General features: G+C 41.9%; 1 protein-coding gene across 8 annotated transcripts in view; it reads left to right on the top strand.

Annotated features, from left to right (window-relative positions):
- Nucleotides 1-19,124, top strand: part of IKZF2 (IKAROS family zinc finger 2) — a 174,570-nt gene that overhangs the window by 34,833 nt on the left and 120,613 nt on the right. Inside the window, exons 1-2 of one of the 8 annotated variants that reach the window (XM_083354660.1) lie at nt 18,635-18,688; nt 18,801-19,099. The exons of 3 other annotated variants lie outside the window; for them this stretch is intronic. The gene's annotated coding sequence lies outside the window, so the exon portion shown is untranslated. Of the gene's footprint in view, nt 1-16,076; nt 19,100-19,124 lie in introns of those variants that run through there. 4 more of the 8 variants (XM_083354659.1, XM_083354657.1, XM_083354658.1 and 1 more) reach the window with 4 other exon arrangements.

Here is a 19,124-nt window from a genome sequence, read left to right as displayed (position 1 = left end):
TTGGTCTCTTGCCTCCATTGCAATACACCTCCAGCAATCTCTGTATTTCTTTTAATTCTTCATCTGAAAACTTAATTAGGATCATCCAAAACAAGAAATTAGTTTTTGTTAAAACTTTCATTTTTATTGCTTCATTTCTTCCGAACCATGATAATTTTACTTTTCCATATTTATCCACTTTATCTTTTATATCTTTCTTTAACTTCTCAGAATTTATCTTCTTTAATTCTTGAATATTTTTTGGGATGTCAATACCTAAATATTTGATACTATCTACTATTTTTAATTTATATTTTTCTTTCAATACCTCCATTTCTTCTTTACTATGGTTATATAACATCATTTCTGATTTTTCCCAATTTATTTGCAATCCACTATATTTCCCAAATTCATTCAAATGCGAGTAGACTCTCTCTATAGTAGCTATGGGATTTTGAAATGTTAGTAATGTATCATCTGCAAATAAATTTATTTTCATTTTTTATGTACACCAATTCCTTCAATCAATGAATCTTTCCTGATTACATTTGCTAAAAACTCCATCAATAATACAAATAGAACTGGGGATAAGGGGCAACTCTGTCTCGTTCCCCGGCTTAAGGTTATTGTCTTTGTAGCACCATCATTTATGACTATTCATGCCTTGTTCTCTGAGTATAGTTGATTTATTACCTTACTAAATTTTTTTCCAAAGCCTAATTTCTCTATTAATATTTTCAATGTAGGCTATTCCACACAATCAAAGGCCTTAAAAACGTCTAGTGCTAACAAACTAGCCTTAATTTTTTTTGTAAAAATACAATATCTATTTTCTCTTTGTTAATTGATTTTTTTTATTCTTGCTCATTTATATTCCCCCCCCCAAGCCATGTACATTACATGTAGCTACCTTCAATGGTTTTCCCATCTATTCCTTATATTACATATTCCCTTTGGTCTCCATATGTGCTCTAACATAAATTTTACAAAACTAAAACTACAAAGTAAACATATTAACCCAAAACATAAATAAACTCTTACCCTCCCATATACATATATATTGTACCACTTCCCTTCTTCTGGAAATCTTCCTCCTCTCCGCCACTTTGGGCCTCTGAGCGGGGAAGAGGAGCCACCCCTACACAGACTTTGGTCGCCCACTCCAGTTTCCTTAACCATCTTTACCCTTAATTTCTACATCCAAATATATATTGTAAAATTACAAATACTTATATACTATCTCTACAATGAATTTGTAACTCCTGTTGCTTCATCCAGCTTCCCTTTCTCCTGTAGATCTTCTTTATTGATGATTCCGTGCTCCCTTAATTTCCCCATCGCCTTCTCCTGTGTTTCAACTCTGTAAAACCTTCCACCATGAGAAAATCTGAAAAAAACTGGATATCCCCAGCTGTAGTTAATGTTATTTTTCTTCAAAATTTGACAAACTTGATGCATCTCTTTCCTCCATTGTAAAGTCTCATTGCATAAATCTGAAAACACTTGTATCTGATGCCCCCCAAACATTATTTATTTATTTATGGGACTTATATGCCGCCCTATCTCCTAAAGGACTCAGGGCGGCTCACAACAATAAAACAGCTATAAAAAACAGTAATACAAATATTAAAAAGAATTAAATTACAAAGCCCCATAATTAATTAATTACTAAAACCAATAAAATTAAAACAATATTAAAAAACCCCATCCTCAGTCCAGGTCGGCCAGTTGGAAAAGATACGTCTTTAGGTTGCAACGAAAGGACCAGAGATCTGGGGCCATCCGAAGTTCTCGGGGGAGCTGATTCCAAAGGGCAGGCACCCCAACAGAGAAGGCCCTCCCCCTGGGGGTCGCCAGCCAACACTGTCTAGCTGACGGCACCCTGAGGAGACCCTCTCTGTGTGAGGGCACAGATGACATGTTTTGCAATTTGCACATCAATTGCTCTTTTTTTGCGTATGACCAGAGTTGCACCACAATATCTCTCGGCAATTTTCTCCCCAACCTTTTTGGGCCGACTCTATGTATTGCATCAATATCATATCTTGTAAAGGGGACATCTGGGAGGATCGAGGTAGCCCAATCCAGTACTGCTTGAATCAATTTTGCTTCATTTTCTTCACTTTTCTCCGGATATTAACGTATACGTAAATTTGATTGTCACTGACGATCACATGTCTCAATCAAATCCTTTTTCACCTGATGCATCATAGCTGTCTGACTTTTTAACACCTTATCATGTTCTTCCATCTGGGTCTTCACTTCTGTAATATTTTGTGTCATATCCTGACTTTGTTTCATCAGATCTGTTATTCTTACCTCCATCTTGTCCATTTTATCTTTTATTTGCTTCAAATCCTTCTCTATATTTGTCTTCATTTCTTTTATATTTATCTTCATTTCTCTTATCTCTTGTAAGAGAATATCAAGTTTATCTGGTTGAGTCAGTGACTTCTCAGGCGATTTTTTCCTCACATCCATTTCTAAGGCTTTTTCCACTCAAATCAAACGTAAATCTGAAGGTCTAAGGCCTGCTTTGGGTCTTTGCCAAACACTTTCTGCAGTTTGGCTGCATTTTGACATCCAACCACCAAAAAGAGCTCTTAACTTTCTAAGAATTTTTACACCGTCTATAGTCCATACACGTCACTTTCTCTCTTTGTCTTACCAACTTATCTCCGTGAAGCGACATGATGGAAATAAAAAAATCAAAAGGCAGTAACTATATTTATGATACATGTCTTATCAAGGCTCTGTCTTAAAGATGTTTAATATTTTCACTTTCTCCAGATCCCAACACTTCGACTGGAAGGAGAGAGTAACAGGCCTTCACACCGTACACTTATAAATCAGCTATTATCTTTTCAGTTGTACTCCTTTAAACTCTCTCCAAATTCTTTCTCCTATCAGTCTTCAATCATAGGGCCCCTCCTCTCCCCATCAACTTTCAAAAGCCTCTGAAATCTCTTAGTCAAACATCCTTTCAAAGCTTCTCTGGGAGAATGTCCAAAACCGAATCAAATACAATCCAAACTTCAGGAGGAAAGCAAGGGAAGTAACTCACATTTCATAATCTCTTAAATTTTCATAGTCCTTAATTGGGTGTTACATTTCTTAATCAATTCTTTGCGATGGTCCGGAGGAGGCAGAAATTCAGCGTCCATCGTCCATTCAAGCTAGCTCTGCCCCCCCACCTGCTTCACTTTCTTACCTCATGGTGACAGTGGCAGCTGCTGGCTGGGTGGAAGGTGATCCAGGGGGAGCAGCCAGTAGAGGCCAAAAGTGCCCAGCATGGAATGAGAGGTGCAGCACCTTCCAGGGCCCAAAGAGTGCCTGGTTCAGCCCTTAGCCCAGCTCCTGCAGCACCAAGTAGGCGTGCAGGCTGGCAGCACTCACCAGCCCAAAGGCAGAGGCCTGGGTGCCCGGATTTTACTGCCGGTCACTGGCGAAGGGTCCTGGCAGGCCGGTGGAGGGGTGCTCTGGCTATCACATGGAAGATCTGAGTCGACTTGCCCTGCATTGGGCAGGAGCAGGCCCAGCAGGGCAGTCCAGAACAGCATGGCCAGGAGGGCAAAAAGCCCTGTGAGGCCAGCAGCATGGGCAGCCACTTCGTGGCCGCACGGCACCTGATGCGGCCAAGAAATGTCCCAGCTGCAGTAGGGCCAGCAGGCAAGGCAGGCGGAGGCCAGGGCTCACTGAGGGTTTGGTTCATTGTGGCCGCAGGCAAGCAGGTGGTGGGACGGAGAGGGCGGGGCCAACAGTAGCTGGTTCCATTAGTGGCTGTTGGTGAAGGGCCCTGGAAGGCTGGCAGCGGAGGGGGATGCTCCAGCGTCTACACAGAAGATCTGGGCTGACTCGCCTCTCCCTGACTCGCACTAGGCCATAGGGCTTATTTTTGAGGGAGAGCTTATATTAGCCCCACCCCAAAAAAATCAGCTGGGCTTACTTTTGGAGTAGGGTTTACTTTCGGGGAAACACGGTAGGATCAAAGAGGGAGATGAGAGGAAGACCATGTTCAACTGCCTCTCAGGGTGTTTCCAGTTCAGAATACTCCTGTTTGGACTGCAAGAGCCCCCACGGTCTTTATGCAGGTGGTAAATAAGGTTCTGCATGAACATTTATACAAAGTGGTGCTGGTATATTTAGATGACATTTTAATTTATACCAAGACTATGGCAGAGCATGTCAGGTTGGGTAGGGCAGTACTAAAGAAATTCTGCACTGCCCAGCTATACATTAAACTTTTTAAATGTGAGTTCCATGAAAACAAAATTGACTACTTAGGTTATTGCATATCCCATGAAGGGATACAAATGGATCCAGAGAAAGTGTCAGGACCCACTTCAATCTCGCATCTTAAGAAAACAGAACTCTTGGAAACAATTTCTTCCAACAGGAACTTTTATTTAGAGTAGTTGATAGCAGGCATAATAGACAGGATCTGAGATTTCCCGTGCAGAGTGGTAGATTAAGGTATCCCCGAAGAACAGGCTTCGGCTCAAGCCTGACAAGACTGAGTGGCTGTGTGTGCCGGCGTCTCGGGAAATTCAGAATATTCCATCGTTAATTATGGGGGGTGAGATATTACCCCCCATAGATAGGGCTTGCAACTTGGGTGTCCTCCTAGATTCACAGCTCTCCTTGGATGATCATATAGGAGCTGTGACTAGGGGGGCCTTCGCCCAGGTTCGCCTGGTGCATCAGTTGCGGCCCTAACTAGACCGGAATGCCTTGTGCACAGTCACTCATGCACTCATGACCTCCCGTTTGGACTACTGCAATGCTCTCTACATGGGGCTGCCCTTGAGGACTACTCGGAGGCTCCAGCTGGTGCAGAATGCAGCCGCGCAAGTGGTGGTGGGGGCTTCCCGATACTCCCATGTAACACCTCTACTCCGTGAGCTGCATTGGCTTCCGGTTGTCCTCCGGGTAAGATTCAAGGTGCTGGTTATGACCTATAAAGCCCTAAATGGCATGGGTCCAGGTTACTTACGGGAGCACCTGCTGCCGGCATCAACTTCTCTTCGTCCAGTGCGCTCCCACAGAGAGGGCCTCCTTTGGGTGCCGTCGGTCAAAGAGTGTCGACTGGCGGCCCCCAGGGGGAGGGGGTTCTCTGTGGGCGCGCTAGACCTTTGGAACCGTTTACCGGTGGAGCTCCGGACGGCTCCCGACCTTCGCTCCTTCCGACGTGACCTAAAAACATATTTATTTGAACAAGCCGGCCTGGTCTGATGGGTTTAGGGGTATTTTAACGCTTTGTATTAATCTATTGAATTGGGCTGTTGTATTTAATATTTCTTTCAATTTTTATATATTGTATTTTATTGTATTGCCCTGTACACCACCCTGAGTCCTTCGGGAGAAGGGCGGTATAAAAATTAAATTAAATAAATAAATAAACACTCCACCCCATAGTCCTGGCCAGTAAGGGATGGCCAATCCCTAGGTGTTAGGTCCATCGTGGGAAAAGGGGAGATAACATTGGCCCATCTCCAGTTCATGCAGCGATGGTCAGCGGCTCTTCACACCTTCCTCTGAGCATGTAGAAATAAACCAGGCACTGAGGATACATTCCTTATTTCCTCCCTTGTTCTAGCTGACAGTTTAGGGAGATAAATTTCAGAGAGAGAGATAACGCAGGAAGCAAATTGTTGCATTGTAGCCAGTAGCAGACACAGAGGTAATAAACGAAAGCAAAAGGTTACATTGTAGCAGATAGAGGAAGCAGAGGCAATAAACCCATGGACACATTCCCCCCTCCCCTTTGGGAGTATGGCAGAACCCAGGGAGAGGTGAGATTTGATTTGGGTCAGAGGGGATAGATAGAAATGAAATAGGAATGGGTTCTGTATGGTACTGGGCTCCACCCCACAGTAGGAAACAAATGCAGAGGTTTTTGGGATTCACAAACTTCTGTCGGCAAATAGAATAGAACAAAATAGAATAAAATAGAATAAGAATAGAAATAAAATAGAAATAGAAATAGAAATTGAATAGAAATAGAATAGAGCTGGAAGGGACCTTGGAGGATTTCTAATCAACCCCCCTGCTCAAGCAGGAGAACCTATACCATCACAGACAGGTGAATATCTAGTCTCTTCTTAAAAATCTCCAGTGATGCAGCACCCACAATTTCAGGGATTAAGCTGTTCCACTGGTTAATTTTCCTCACTGTCCGGAAGTTTCTCCTTAATTCCAGGTTGCTTCTCTCTTTGATCAGTTTCCAACCATAGTTTCTTGTCCTGCCCTCTGCTGCTTTGGTGAACAAACTGGCCCCCTCTGCCTTGTGGCAGCCCCTCAAATACTGGAATATTGCTATCATGTCTCCCCTATTTCTTCTTTTCTTTAGACTAGCCAAACCCAAGTCACATAGCCATTCTTTGTATGTTTTAGTCTCCACACCTTTGATCATCTTAGTTGCTCTTCTCTGAATTTTTTCCAAACTCTCAAAATCTTTTTTGTGATATGCTTCATTCATCTCCTCGTTCGCACAAATAGCCCTCCCCATCACAAACTTGCTAAAAAAAGGGGGGGATGTGCATGGCCAGCCAGCCACTCCAATAGACAATGGAACGTCAAGCGGCATTTGAGAAACTTAAATGCCTGTTTGCAGTTGAGCCAGTCCTAAAACACTCAGACCTGAATGCTCCTTTTGTCAGTCAAGCCAATACCAATGATGTGGCTGTGGGGGTAGTCCTCCTACAAAGAAACCAGGAAGGGGCCATGCAATCATGGGCCTATGCATTCAAAAAACTCACCGTGCTGTTTGGGAAAAAGAGGCATACATAGTGGGATGGGCATTGCTTATATGGAGACATTTCCTGGAGTGGGCCAAGACTCCTTTTGAGGTTTGGATAGACCACAAAAATCTAGAGGCCCTAAAAAATCCCCCAAAAGCTGTTGCCCAAACAAGTCCGATGGGCACAATACTGTAATTGCTTCAATTTCACTCTGAAATACCTCCAGGTGGAAAAAACTTCCTAGCTGATACAGTATCTAGAATGCCTCAGTATAATAGCTCTAAGCCTGAAATAATCAGGCCAGTCATCTCTTCCCACCAACTAGCAGCATCAGTAACCATCAGGGCACAAACAGCAATAGCACTTAGACTTATATACCACTTCACAGTACTTTACAGCCCTCTCTAAGCTGTTTACAGAGTCGGCATATTACCCCCAACAATTTGGGTCCTCATTTTACTGACCTGGGAAGGATGGAAGGCTGAGTCAACCTTGAGCCCAGTGAGACTTAAACTGCCAAATTGCTGTCAGCCGGCAGTCAACCGAAGGATCTTGCAGGGCTGCATTTTAACCACTGAGCCACTAGGCAAAAGCAAAAGCCCCAACAACAACCCGCCTAGCCCCTGATGGTCCCAAGGGGTTGGAAGAAAAGAGGAATGGGAAGAGAAACTTCAGGGGGTGACATTCACCCACAGTGGCAGGGACAGCCGCTGAAGCAGAAGCAAGCCAAGCTAGAAGGGCTGGAGGAAGAAAGTGATGAGGAGTGTGGAAAAAACATCCAGGTGGACTGATGATGGAACAGGCCATAAAGTTCATGTGGGGGGGGGTCTTCGAGAATCTCAAGGTGCTGAAACCCTGGTTTGAATGGGGCAACCCGATGCGCATCCACCCCCCACCATAGCTGTGGGGATAGAACATCCATCCCTGCTGTGATGGTCAGCACCTCAGCCAGCTCAATGGAAGTGGCCGCCACTACCCCAGCATCAGCTGAGTGCTGGTACCTTCAGATTTTATTCCATTCTCCATTTCACATAAAAGGCAAACTGATGTAACTAGGCATATATTCATTAAAAGGCACCAGTAAGTTTAATCTCAAATACTCAATCACATCTTTTTTTCCACAGATGTTAACAAAATACTATTAGGTAAAATGTGAGGTACTAGTACCATTCTATAAAGCCTTAGTAAGGCCACACCTAGAATACTGCATCCAGTTTTGTTGACCACGCTATTAAAAAATGTTGAGACTCTAGAAAGAGTGCAGACTCTAGAAAGATGATTAGGGGACTGGAGGCTAAAACATATGAAGAACAGTTGCAGGAACTGGGCATGGCTAGTCTAGTGAACAGAAGGACCAGGGGAGCAGTGGTCCAATATTTGAGGGGCTGGCACAAAGATGAAGGGGTCAACTTATTTTCCAAAGCACCCAAAGGCCAGACAAGGAACAATAGATGGAAACTGATCAAGGAGAGATTTAATCTAAAACTGAGGAGAAATGTTCTGACAGTAAGAACAATCAACCAATGGAACCGCTTGCCTTCAGAAGTTGTAGGTGCTTCATCACTGGAGGCTTTCAAGAAGAATCTGGACAGTTACTTGTCAGAAATGATGTAGGTCTCCTGCTTGAGCAGAGGGTTTGACTAGATGACCTACAAGGTCCCTTCCAACTCTGTTATTCTAAGTTCTAAAACAGTGGTTGTGAGAAGTGAAATACAGAGACAAGGTACACACCTACTCCTCATAAACATCTACTTAAATTTTGTCTATATGAAACTTAATAGGACAAATATTCTTGCTTAATTTCAATATAAAACTTGTGCAAAGGATATAGTAATAAGCGTGTTTTTTAAAAAAGTGCTATTTGAAGGTATTGGTATTATTGTTATAAATAATAACTTTTAACATTGATAGTGGCTTCATTTATGCAATTGCCCCCTGGGAATTGGTATGCATAATACATTTATTTATATTTCAGGCTTGCAGATCAAGAGAACAACTTCATGTTCTCTTAATTTTATGTTTTATTTATTAAACCAATTTATATAGCTACCTGTCTCATAAACAAGTGACTCTGGGCAACATACAACAGAGCTAAAAACAATTAATAACATCACTAATGATAAAGCCACGATTCCTTTATATTAATTTAATTTAATTTAATAATTTAATTTGTATACCGCCCTTCTCCCGAAGGACTCAGGGTGGTGAACAGGGCAATACACAATAAAAATAGAATACAAAAATTAAAAAGCCATTAAACATTATGCCCATAAATTAATACATATTAAAATTAAAACTATTTATAAAAACCCAGCCCCATCCCATCAGACCAGGCCAGCTTGTTCGAAAAAGAAAGTTTTGAGATTGCGCCGGAAGGAGCGAAGGTCGGGGGCCATCCGGAGCTCAACCGGTAAGCGGTTCCAAAGGTCTGGCGCGCCCACAGAGAACGCTCTCCCCCTAGGGGTCACCAATCGGCATTCTTTGATCGGCGGCACCCTGAGGAGGCCCTCTCTGTGGGAGCGCACTGGACGGAGGGAAGTTGACGCCGGCCGCAGGTGTTGCCGTAGGTAATCCGGCCCCATGCCATGAAGGGCTTTGTAAGTCATCACTAACACCTTGAACCTCACCCGGAGAGCAACCGGTAGCCAATGCAACTCGCGGAGCAGAGGTGTAACATGGGAGTATCAGGAAACTCCCAAGACAACTCGCGCGGCTGCATTCTGCACCAGCTGGAGTCTCCGGGTGGACCTCAAGGGCAGCCCCATGTAGAGAGCATTACAGTAGTCTAGACAAGAGGTCACGAGCGCATGAGTGACTGTACGCAAGGCATCCCGGTCTAGATAGGGCCGCAACTGGCGCACCAGGCGAACCTGGGCAAAGGCCCCTCTAGTCACAGCCCCAATATGCTCTTCCAAAGAGAGCTGTGAATCTAGAAGGACCCCCAAATTGCGGGCCCTATCTACGGGGGGTAATAGCTCACCCCCCCATGGCCAATGATGGAATAATCAGAATTTCCCGGAATGCCGGCACGAACAGCCACTCAGTCTTGTCAGGGTTGAGTCGAAGCCTGTTCCTCCCCATCCAGACCCGGACCGCCTCCAGGCAACGGGACATCACGTCGAGGGCATCGCTGGGGTGGTTTGGGGTCGAAATAAAAAGCTGGGTATCATCAGCATATTGGTGATACCTAACTCCAAAACCACAAATGATCTCACCCAGCGGCTTCATATAGATGTTGAACAGGAGAGGCGAGAGAACCGATCCCTGAGGGACTCCGCAAATGAGAGGTCTCAAGGTCGATCTCTGCCCCCCTGCCAACACCGACTGCGAACGTCCCAGAAGGTAAGAGGAGAACCACTGGAGAACTGTGCCTCCCACTCCTAACCCTCTGAGACGTCGCAGCAGGATACCATGGTCGATGGTATCAAAAGCCGCTGAGAGGTCTAAAAGGACTAGGACAGAGGAGCAACCTCTGTCCCGAGCCCACCAGAGATCATTCACCAGCACGACCAATGCCGTCTCCGTGCTGTACCCGGGCCTGAAACCCGATTGGTACGGGTCTAGGTAATCAGCTTCATCCAAGAACAAAGGGAGCTGCTGCGCCACCACGCTCTCAACAACCTTCGCTAAAAAGCGAAGGTTGGAGACCGGACAATAGTTGTTTAAAATTGCTGTGTCCAAGGCAGGCTTCTTGAGGAGGTTATAGGAGGAGTTTAGAATTCAGGCTTGAAAATGTCTTGTTGGAATAAGGTAGAGATTATTAAGAGACAATTCCATGCCCTTATAAATTGGGTGATGCTGGACTCCAAAGGTTTCTTTGCTCTGTAATCATAATGTGGGTTTTGTTTTCAACTTTCATTGTTTAACAAAATATTAATAGCATTTGCAAAATAACATTAAGTTTGTGTATGAGGGTGAGCCTGACTTAATACACTATACTCAAAGGAAGTCTCCCTTTGCTGTGCAGTCATGGGCCAATTTTTTTCATTTCCCTGTCAGTAAAGAAAATGAATGGCGAGTAGGACAGGAATATTTTCATTTGATGGATCTGTCTACAGATTATTGTTTTCTTTGAAGTACAAAAAGATCAGTTTACATTCCAATTCCAAAGAAAGGCAGTGCCAAGGAATGATCAAACTATCGCACCATTGCACTCATTTCACATGTTAGTAAAGTTATGCTTAAAATCCTACAAGCTAGACTCAGGCAGTTTGTGGATCGAGAACTACCAGAAGTACAGGCAGGATTTTGAAGAGGCAGAGGAACTACAGATCAAATTGCCAACATACGCTGGATCATGGAGAAAGCTAGGGAGTTCGAGAAAAACATCTGCTTCTGCTTCATTGACTATGCTAAAGCTTTTGATTGTGTGGATCACAACAAACTGTGGCAAGTTCTTAAAGAGATGGGAGTACCAGACTATCTTATTTGTCTCTTGGGAAACCTATATGCGGGTCAAGAAGCAACAGTGAGAACTGGACATGGAACCACTGATTGGTTCAAAATTGGGAAAGGAGTCTGGCAAGGTTGTACACTGTTGCCCTGCCTATTTAACTTATATGCAGAGCACATCATGAGAAAGGCAGGGCTAGATGAATCAAAAGTTGGAATTAAGATTGCCAGGAGAAATATCAACAACCTAAGATATGCAGATGATACCACTCTAATGGCAGAAAGTGAAGAGGAACTAAAGAGCCTCTTGTTGGGGGTGAAGAAGGAGAATGCAAAAGTTGGGTTGAAACTTAACATTAAGAAAACAAAGATCATGGCATCCGGCCCTCTCAATTCCTGGCAAATAGATAGGGAAGAAATACAGGTAGTGTCAGATTTCATTTTCCTGGGCTCCAAGATCACCGCAGATGGGGACTGCAGCCAAGAAATTAAGACGCTCCTGGGGAGGAAAGCCATGGCAAATCTAGACAGAACACTAAAAAGCAGAGACATCACCCTGCCAACAAAAGTGCGTATAGTCAAGGCTATGGTCTTCCCAGTTGCAATGTATGGCTGTGAAAGTTGGACCATAAGAAAGGCTGAGCGCCAAAGAATTGAAGTCTTTGAACTATGGTGCTGGAGAAGACTCCTGCGAGTCCCTTGGACTGCAAGGCGATCAAACCGGTCAGTCCTAGAGGAGATCAACCCTGACTGCTCTTTAGAAGGCCAGATCCTGAAGCTAAAACTCAAATACTTTGGCCACCTAATGAGAAGAAAGGACTCACTGGAGAAGAGCCTAATGCTGGGAAAGATTGAGGGCAATAGAAGAAAGAGACAACAGAGAATGAGGTGGCTGGATGGAGTCACTGAAGTAGTAGGTGTGAGCTGAAATGGACTCCAGAAGATGGTAGAGGACAGGAAGGCCTGGAGGAACGTTATCCATGGGGTCGCGATGGGTTGGACATGACTTCATAACTAACAACAACACAAAACTATGGAGGTTAACACTTTTAAGCTACTTTTAATGTGTTTTCTAGTACTGTACTATGTTGTCAATTATGCTTTTTCTCTTGGTCTCATATTGTATGTACGTGTGTGTATGAGTGTGCCTGCACATGCATACTTAGAGAACATGGATGCACAGATTCATAGACACACATTCTTTCACTGTTATATGAGGGAGAGAATAAAATATTGAGAAACAGCCTACTGTGCAATTGTAATATACTTGGATAAAATCAAAGAAATATTAAAGATGTACACCATGGGTTTCTTCACACTGTATTCTTTAATAAAGAAATAATTGCTGTGTAGCAGAATGCATGTATATCATAATGTATGTATTGTAAAGATTAGGATATATGTTTTTCTCATTTCTCAAATATAGAAACCAGGTGATTTGTTAAGAGCAATAAATATTTAATTGTTTTGATATTTTCTAATGTTTAAAGTTGGGCATTAATGTTTTCTGCTGGACTGAATTTGGCACAAAATCCATGTGATTTGCTAAGAACAGAAGTAATGTAGAGGTTCCTTCCTGTCCATGTCTTGCATTGCTGGAACAAGTAAATGAGAAAGATCTTGCTTTGCTGGATATTTTTTAAATGTGTTTTTTAATGTCTATTTTGTTCGGTATAACTTTCTCTTGATACTGCATTAGCTGTCATAAATATTCTGGATGTCATAAACCTTAAAGCTGGGAAAGCCAAGAGTTTTCTACATGCAAACCAAGAAATGAGGAAAGCAAAATATTTTCTGTTTATCTTCATATTACTACATAAAATGACATGCACTGTGCTATTTCAGTTAGCAAAATTTATATTGCTATTTTTTCCCAAAACAATGGGGGGGGGGAAAGAACAAAAGAAACTCATGGACATTCTACTTGCCACATCTTGATGTAATTTAGTCAACATGAATTGGATGCCAGGGTTGTGGTGGGTAGCAATTACCATGTTTGTTATGAGTTATTCCCAACCTGGAGATACTGATATGGTGCTGTGAAGAATCAAAGCTAAAATTGTATGGAGAAAATATAACTGTCTTCAGTATGGAGAAATAAATAAGTATAATTTAATAATTATGTAGATTCTTCCTTAGAATGGAATGGACTCATCCTTTGAATTGTCAGGATGAATCATCTTCCTTTTCATTTTGTTGTTTTTGAAAAGTACAAATAATTGAGATTAGCTCAACATTAACAATTGAGAACATGTATTAGCAGTTTTTTCATGTGAGAGGGCATATCAGCAATTGTGTGCAAAATCAAATTAAATTTGATACTGTGAATAGTGTGATTCATTCATAGCACAGCACTGGATAGTGCTTTATCCATTGGATAAAGTGTGTCCTGTGTCCTCCGTTTATTTAGTTGATGTTGTCAAGACACAGAAAAAGAAATAGGTATAGGTTTAATGTAAACTATGGTAAAATTGATTTTCTGTCTCCTAAAGACCTAAAGGACTTTACCACTGACCTGAAAGTTACTAACAGCTATGGAATTTTAACAGGAAACTTAAATTATACTTATGGGGATGTTGGATTAGAATTGGAGTCAGTTATTTTCTGTCTTACCTCATAAGTCAATTAAAATAGAAAATCTAGGACAATTTTGTTTTTGCTAATCATTGTGCAGCTCCAGGCAGCCTAAACCAGTATAGCCAATGAGGACATGGTGCGACAACTGTAAAAATATGCACAAAACTTGATTGACATTTCTTTTGGTTATTTTTAGCAGGTTTAAGAAAATAAAGTGGCAGTTTGATAGATTTTAAAAAGCCTGTAGTGAGGGAAATTATTTTCTATAATATCATATTCTATAACTAGGCATCCAATGTTACAACCAGAGAATTATGTTTCTTGATTTAAGTTATATACACAAATATCTGCTTCTAATTTGCATATGTTATAACAAGGAAGAACAGAAGAAGAGTTTCATGAGAGGAAGTGAACAGAAAGGAAAAGAAAAGGAAGAAAGAATAATGACAAAAAAAAACCCCTTTGTTTTGGCAGGAACCCATAGTTCAGGTAGTTCAGGAGTGAAAAGGTAATCTCCTGAACAGTTACCAATTACAAGGAGTATATCCTGAGTACCATTCATTGGGTGAGAATGAATTATCTATTTTCTGCTAAGTAAGTAAACATTATAGAAAGAATATAAGGTAGTCAGTTTTCCTGGAGAAGACTCACTGAAGGAATGATCAGAGAGAGCTATCAGGAGTTTGCAAAGGAATTTAAAGAATAATTGAGGTCAACCCCTAAATAATAGTATGTACTGACTAACTTGAGAACCAGATAAGGGAATGAGAAAATAAATAAATAAATTCCACTTGATATAAACATGATGAGGCATGTTGCAGGACTATGCACTCAGGACTTGCAATACTTCTAACATGTTTGTCTCTTAGCTGGAAAATATCCTGGAATTGGAACCAAATGCATGCTTGCAGGGAATAAAAAAAGATTGCAATAGTGAGTGGCCACACTTCCACTAACAAAGTATGTTTATCAGACTAAACAGTAGAAGTGATCAACAAAAGCTACAATATGATTATCAAGTAGGATAGTTAAAGGAGAAAGTTGAAAAGAGAACAGATACAAAAGTGTGATGCACTACTGGGAATCCAAAATAGCCTTCTGGCTCCGACTCTTGAGTGAAAGAACAAAAAAAAAGGATAATAGCTTCCTGAAGAGCAAATCGGTTGCAGCATCACTCTTGCAGAAGAGAAAAAGTTCACCAATATGTAGAACCCAAATGAATGCCAAGTGGGACTCTTGGCTCACTATACTGTCTACCAAAAGCAAGAATCACTAATATGAGAGAACCATATCCAAAACTTAACAAATCCACTGATGACAGTCTCTTCATGCAAGTCCATATGAAATTAAGGAATACTACCAAAAAGGCGTTCTGTGCGCCTTTGGCGTCCAGTCATGCTGGCCACATGACCACAGAGACGTCCTCGGACAAGCGCTGGCTCTTCGGCTTTGAAACGGAGATGAGCACCGGCCCCTAGAGTCGGAAATGACTAGCACGCATGTGTGGGGGAACCTTTACCTTTACCAAAAATATCTACAATAATGTTACTGTGGACGAAGATCTAATAAGGAATCACATCACTTTGCAGACTTAATAGTCTTTAATCCACCCCACCCTCGAGAAAGAGGACAAAAAAGGCACAAAGCTATTATAGGTTAATTACTGGCTACACAAATGGTATTAGTCAGAAAGACACAGTTTCAGGGGGTCAAAGTCTGTATTATCAAAAGATGAAATCAGTTGCAACTTATAAGAAATGAAAATGTGTTTCACTGAAACATGGGAAACTTCCCTAGGAGGGATTTCAATTTAATCTTCAAAAAGATACAGAAGAAAACCTTGAAGATCTCTGCTAATAACTTGTGCTCAGTAGAAGGAGCTGGCCCAATGATGCTTTAGTTGGCCCATGCATTTATGGTGTAAAATGTTGGAAATAATTTTAAGTTTGCTTGTATAGAAATATAATAATAAATTTGGGAAGGATATTGGCTCATAAAAGACAGCCTTCATTTCTTATGATGTCATACTCAGAATCTGGAAGATAAACAAGGGGCTTGAATTGTTGGTGCAGGAAATGATTTAACAGGTGATCTGGTGAGTTTGCTCTCACAATTAAAGCACAGCAATTGAAATGTATGATTTGTAAGAAGGAACAGAAGTAATAGTAGAGAAGGGATGGCACTCTGTTAAAACTATCTACATTTGCTCAGAATTTCAAGTGAATGAATTCAGCAATACTGTGATATCAGTGGGGAGCCTTAATTAGCTTGACATATGTTGGGAAACAAACTGTATAAGTATGGCATTTCTAGTAACACTCTGAGCTATCTTGCTTGAATATTTCTCCTTCAAAAGTTGGAGGAAAACAGAAATGCATCAGGTTTCTTTGTTCCTTGAGATGTTACAGGTTCTGGCCACTAATCGAACCTAGGAGGAGAACTTTTTCCTGTTATGGCACCTCTTTGGAACATCCTCACCCATGAGGGTCAATGGGCCCTGACCTAAATGGCTTTCTAAAATGCCTGAAGACATGCTTTTGCCATTGTGGCTGGGGATCTAGTGGTAGCAGTGTGGAGCCTGCAGAATGTTAGTAAGCTGGATCACACTTTTCTTCAGATTTATGTTTTTATGGTTTTTAATAGTTTTAATTTGTTTTAAAGTTTTTGTTATTTTGGTTATTTTTTGTATTGTTATTATTACTGGTGTCAACCTCCCAAAATCTCTTATTTGATATGGGCAGCTATATAAATTGAATGAATAAACAAATTGGCACAAAAAATTTAGTTGAGGAATTGGTAGTAGAAGAGTCCCTGGGAAAAAGTGACCATATGATTTTTTGACTTGTTTTTAAAGGAAATCAAAGGTGCATGCAATTGAACAATATATCTAGAATTTGGAGAAAGTAGATTTTAAAAACTCTAGAACAATTAATATGTAAATTCATGGCAAGAATAATTAATGTGAAAAGTAGCTGAAGACAGCAGAAATTACTAAGTAAAGGCTACTAAAACCTCAATACAAATTATTTAAATGAAAAAACCCAAATAAATTAAAAGTCCAATGTGTTCGCACAGACACAGACACACAAACCCATTAGTGAAAATCTGAAAAAAGGAGATATAGAAGGTAGAAAGAAGGACCTATGAGCATGCATACAAGGTCGCCTATAATTGTAGAGATAATGCTAGAGGCTCAAATGAGGTCAATGAATGATTCTAAGAATAAGAAAAAGAGCTTATTCAAATATACTCATAATAAAAGGAAGAACAGAGAGTATAATAAGTACTCAGTGAATATGGATAATACTGATAAGTAACAAAGAAAACATGCAAGTAACCTTAGCTTAGCCTTTGTGAGACAGGGCTTTTCAACCGGTGGTATGCGTATCACCCGTGGTACTTTGGCACCTGGCAGGTGGTACGCGACCATCCTAGACAAATGTAGTGGGGGAGGGGAATGAGCTGAAGTGGTGGCAGTGCCACACAAGCCTGAGGGAGAAACAGCTGGAGATGCAGGGCTATTGGGGCTCAGCAGAAGCCCAAGAATTGGTGCCATGCTCCAGCTGATAGTTGCTTCTGCAGGGCTGTTAGAGCTCAGCAGACGCTCCAGGATCAGCACTGAGTCCAGCTGATTGGAACTCCTGCAGGGCTGTTGGGGCCCAGTAGAAGCCCCAGGATCAGTACCAGGCTCCAGCTGATTGGCTCTTCCAGAAGCAGTGCATAGCTGGAGGTGCACCAAAGAGAAAAGGAGGGGGGGGGAAGAAGAGAGGATATAAAAGGAGGTTTTGGCAGGAAAGGGAGAGGGAAAAAAACAAAGGGGGGAAAGAGAAAGGGACAGAGAAAGAGAGATGGAGAAGTGTAGCCTTGAGGAGAGGAATCAGCTAGAGGTGCAAAAAGAGAAAAGGAGGGGGGGAGAGAAGATGATATAAAAGAAGGAGGTTTTGCTGGGAAAGGGAAAGGAAAAAAAGACAACAGGGAAAGAGAATGGGATGGAGAAGAAGCTGTGGAAGGAGAGCCCAGCAGGCAGGGAGGAAAAGGAGAGAGGGAAACTGTAGAAGGAGAGCCCGGGAAGCAGGAAGGAAGAAGAGAGAGGGATGAAGAAGCTGTGGAAGGAGAGCCCAGCAAGAAGGGAGGAAAAAGAGAGAGGAGGGAGAGAGAAAGAAGGGCCGACCAGCCAGCTGACCACCAAGGTAAGTGGTGCATGTTAATAAATATGGATAAATTCATCATACATTTGTCAGTGCAAAGGGGAAGTGATTCAGCAAAGGAACCATCACCGATGAAATTAAAACTGGTACTTTTTTCCTTTTAGATTATAAAATAAAGTACAAAAGCAAATAGTAGGACACAGTGTGGGGAAGAAGGGGGAAAAAGTGAGGTGGAGAAGGGAAAAAGAAAAGAAAAGGCATTAACATTGAACTTCAACTTTTTACTTTTCCATAATAGTACAAAGTAGCCATGTCTGTAACAACAAATGAATCTAATCAGTAAAACCCCAAATTCCCCCCATTTTTATTATTTAGTGATCAAGTTTTTGGCACCTTGCCAATTACTGTTGATACTCAAATATTGTCATGTCCTAAAAGTGGTACAATCTGTGGAAAAAGTTGAAAAGCCCCATCCTAGATGTTGTGATTCAGGGTCAGCCTGTGGGTTCAGCATTTGGGTCGGACGATTCAGAGGAGGAGGAGGGGGGTGTTAGAGAGGTTGCTGAGGGGGTTGGAGAGCTTGCTGATGAGAGCCCTCAGCCAGGCCCCTCCCACCTGGTCACGACGCAGACCCAGCTGTGTGAGCCTGACAGAGTGGATGAAGATGACCCACAGCTGGCCCTGTTCAAGGACGCCCGATGCAGGAGGCAGTCAGTCAGGAGTAAACAGAGGAAGGCAATGGGGCACCTCGGAAGGAGGCAGAGAGAAGCCACGCCCTGAACTGTATAAAAGGGGAATGCGTGGGAGGGCTGGTTTGCTGAAGGCAACCGTTTGAATAGTTCCTGTTTCATGGTTCATGTTTGCTCTCTTTGCTCTGTTTATGTTTTTATGTTAATAAATTTGGCAGGCTTAGTTCCAGCCTCTTGCCTTCTTCTAAACGGGGTTGTCCCTGCCTTATCTGCAGGGCCGGTAGCAGGCTGGTACAGAACACTAGAGTACTGAAGCAACTTGCTGATGATCTTGCTGAATGATCTCACTGAGTATGTTGGTGATCTTTGCTGAATAAAGTACCAGATGACCATAGGAAAGAAAATGTGAAGGAAGAGAGGAAAGAAAGAAAGAAAGAAAGAAAGAAAGAAAGAAAGAAAGAAAGAAAGAAAGAAAGAAAGAAAGAAAGAAAGAAAAAAGAGAAAGGGAAATCAAGAGTTACAGTCCAGTCAGTCTGCCATTAAAACTTGGGAAGATTCTGAGTAGACCACAAAGGTATAAATATGTTGAAAATAATAAT

This window comes from Vipera ursinii (assembly GCF_947247035.1).
Source record: "Vipera ursinii genome assembly, chromosome: 1".
In the NCBI taxonomy this organism is placed as follows: Eukaryota; Metazoa; Chordata; class Lepidosauria; order Squamata; family Viperidae; genus Vipera; species Vipera ursinii.
This window is presented reverse-complemented; position numbering and strand designations above follow the sequence as displayed.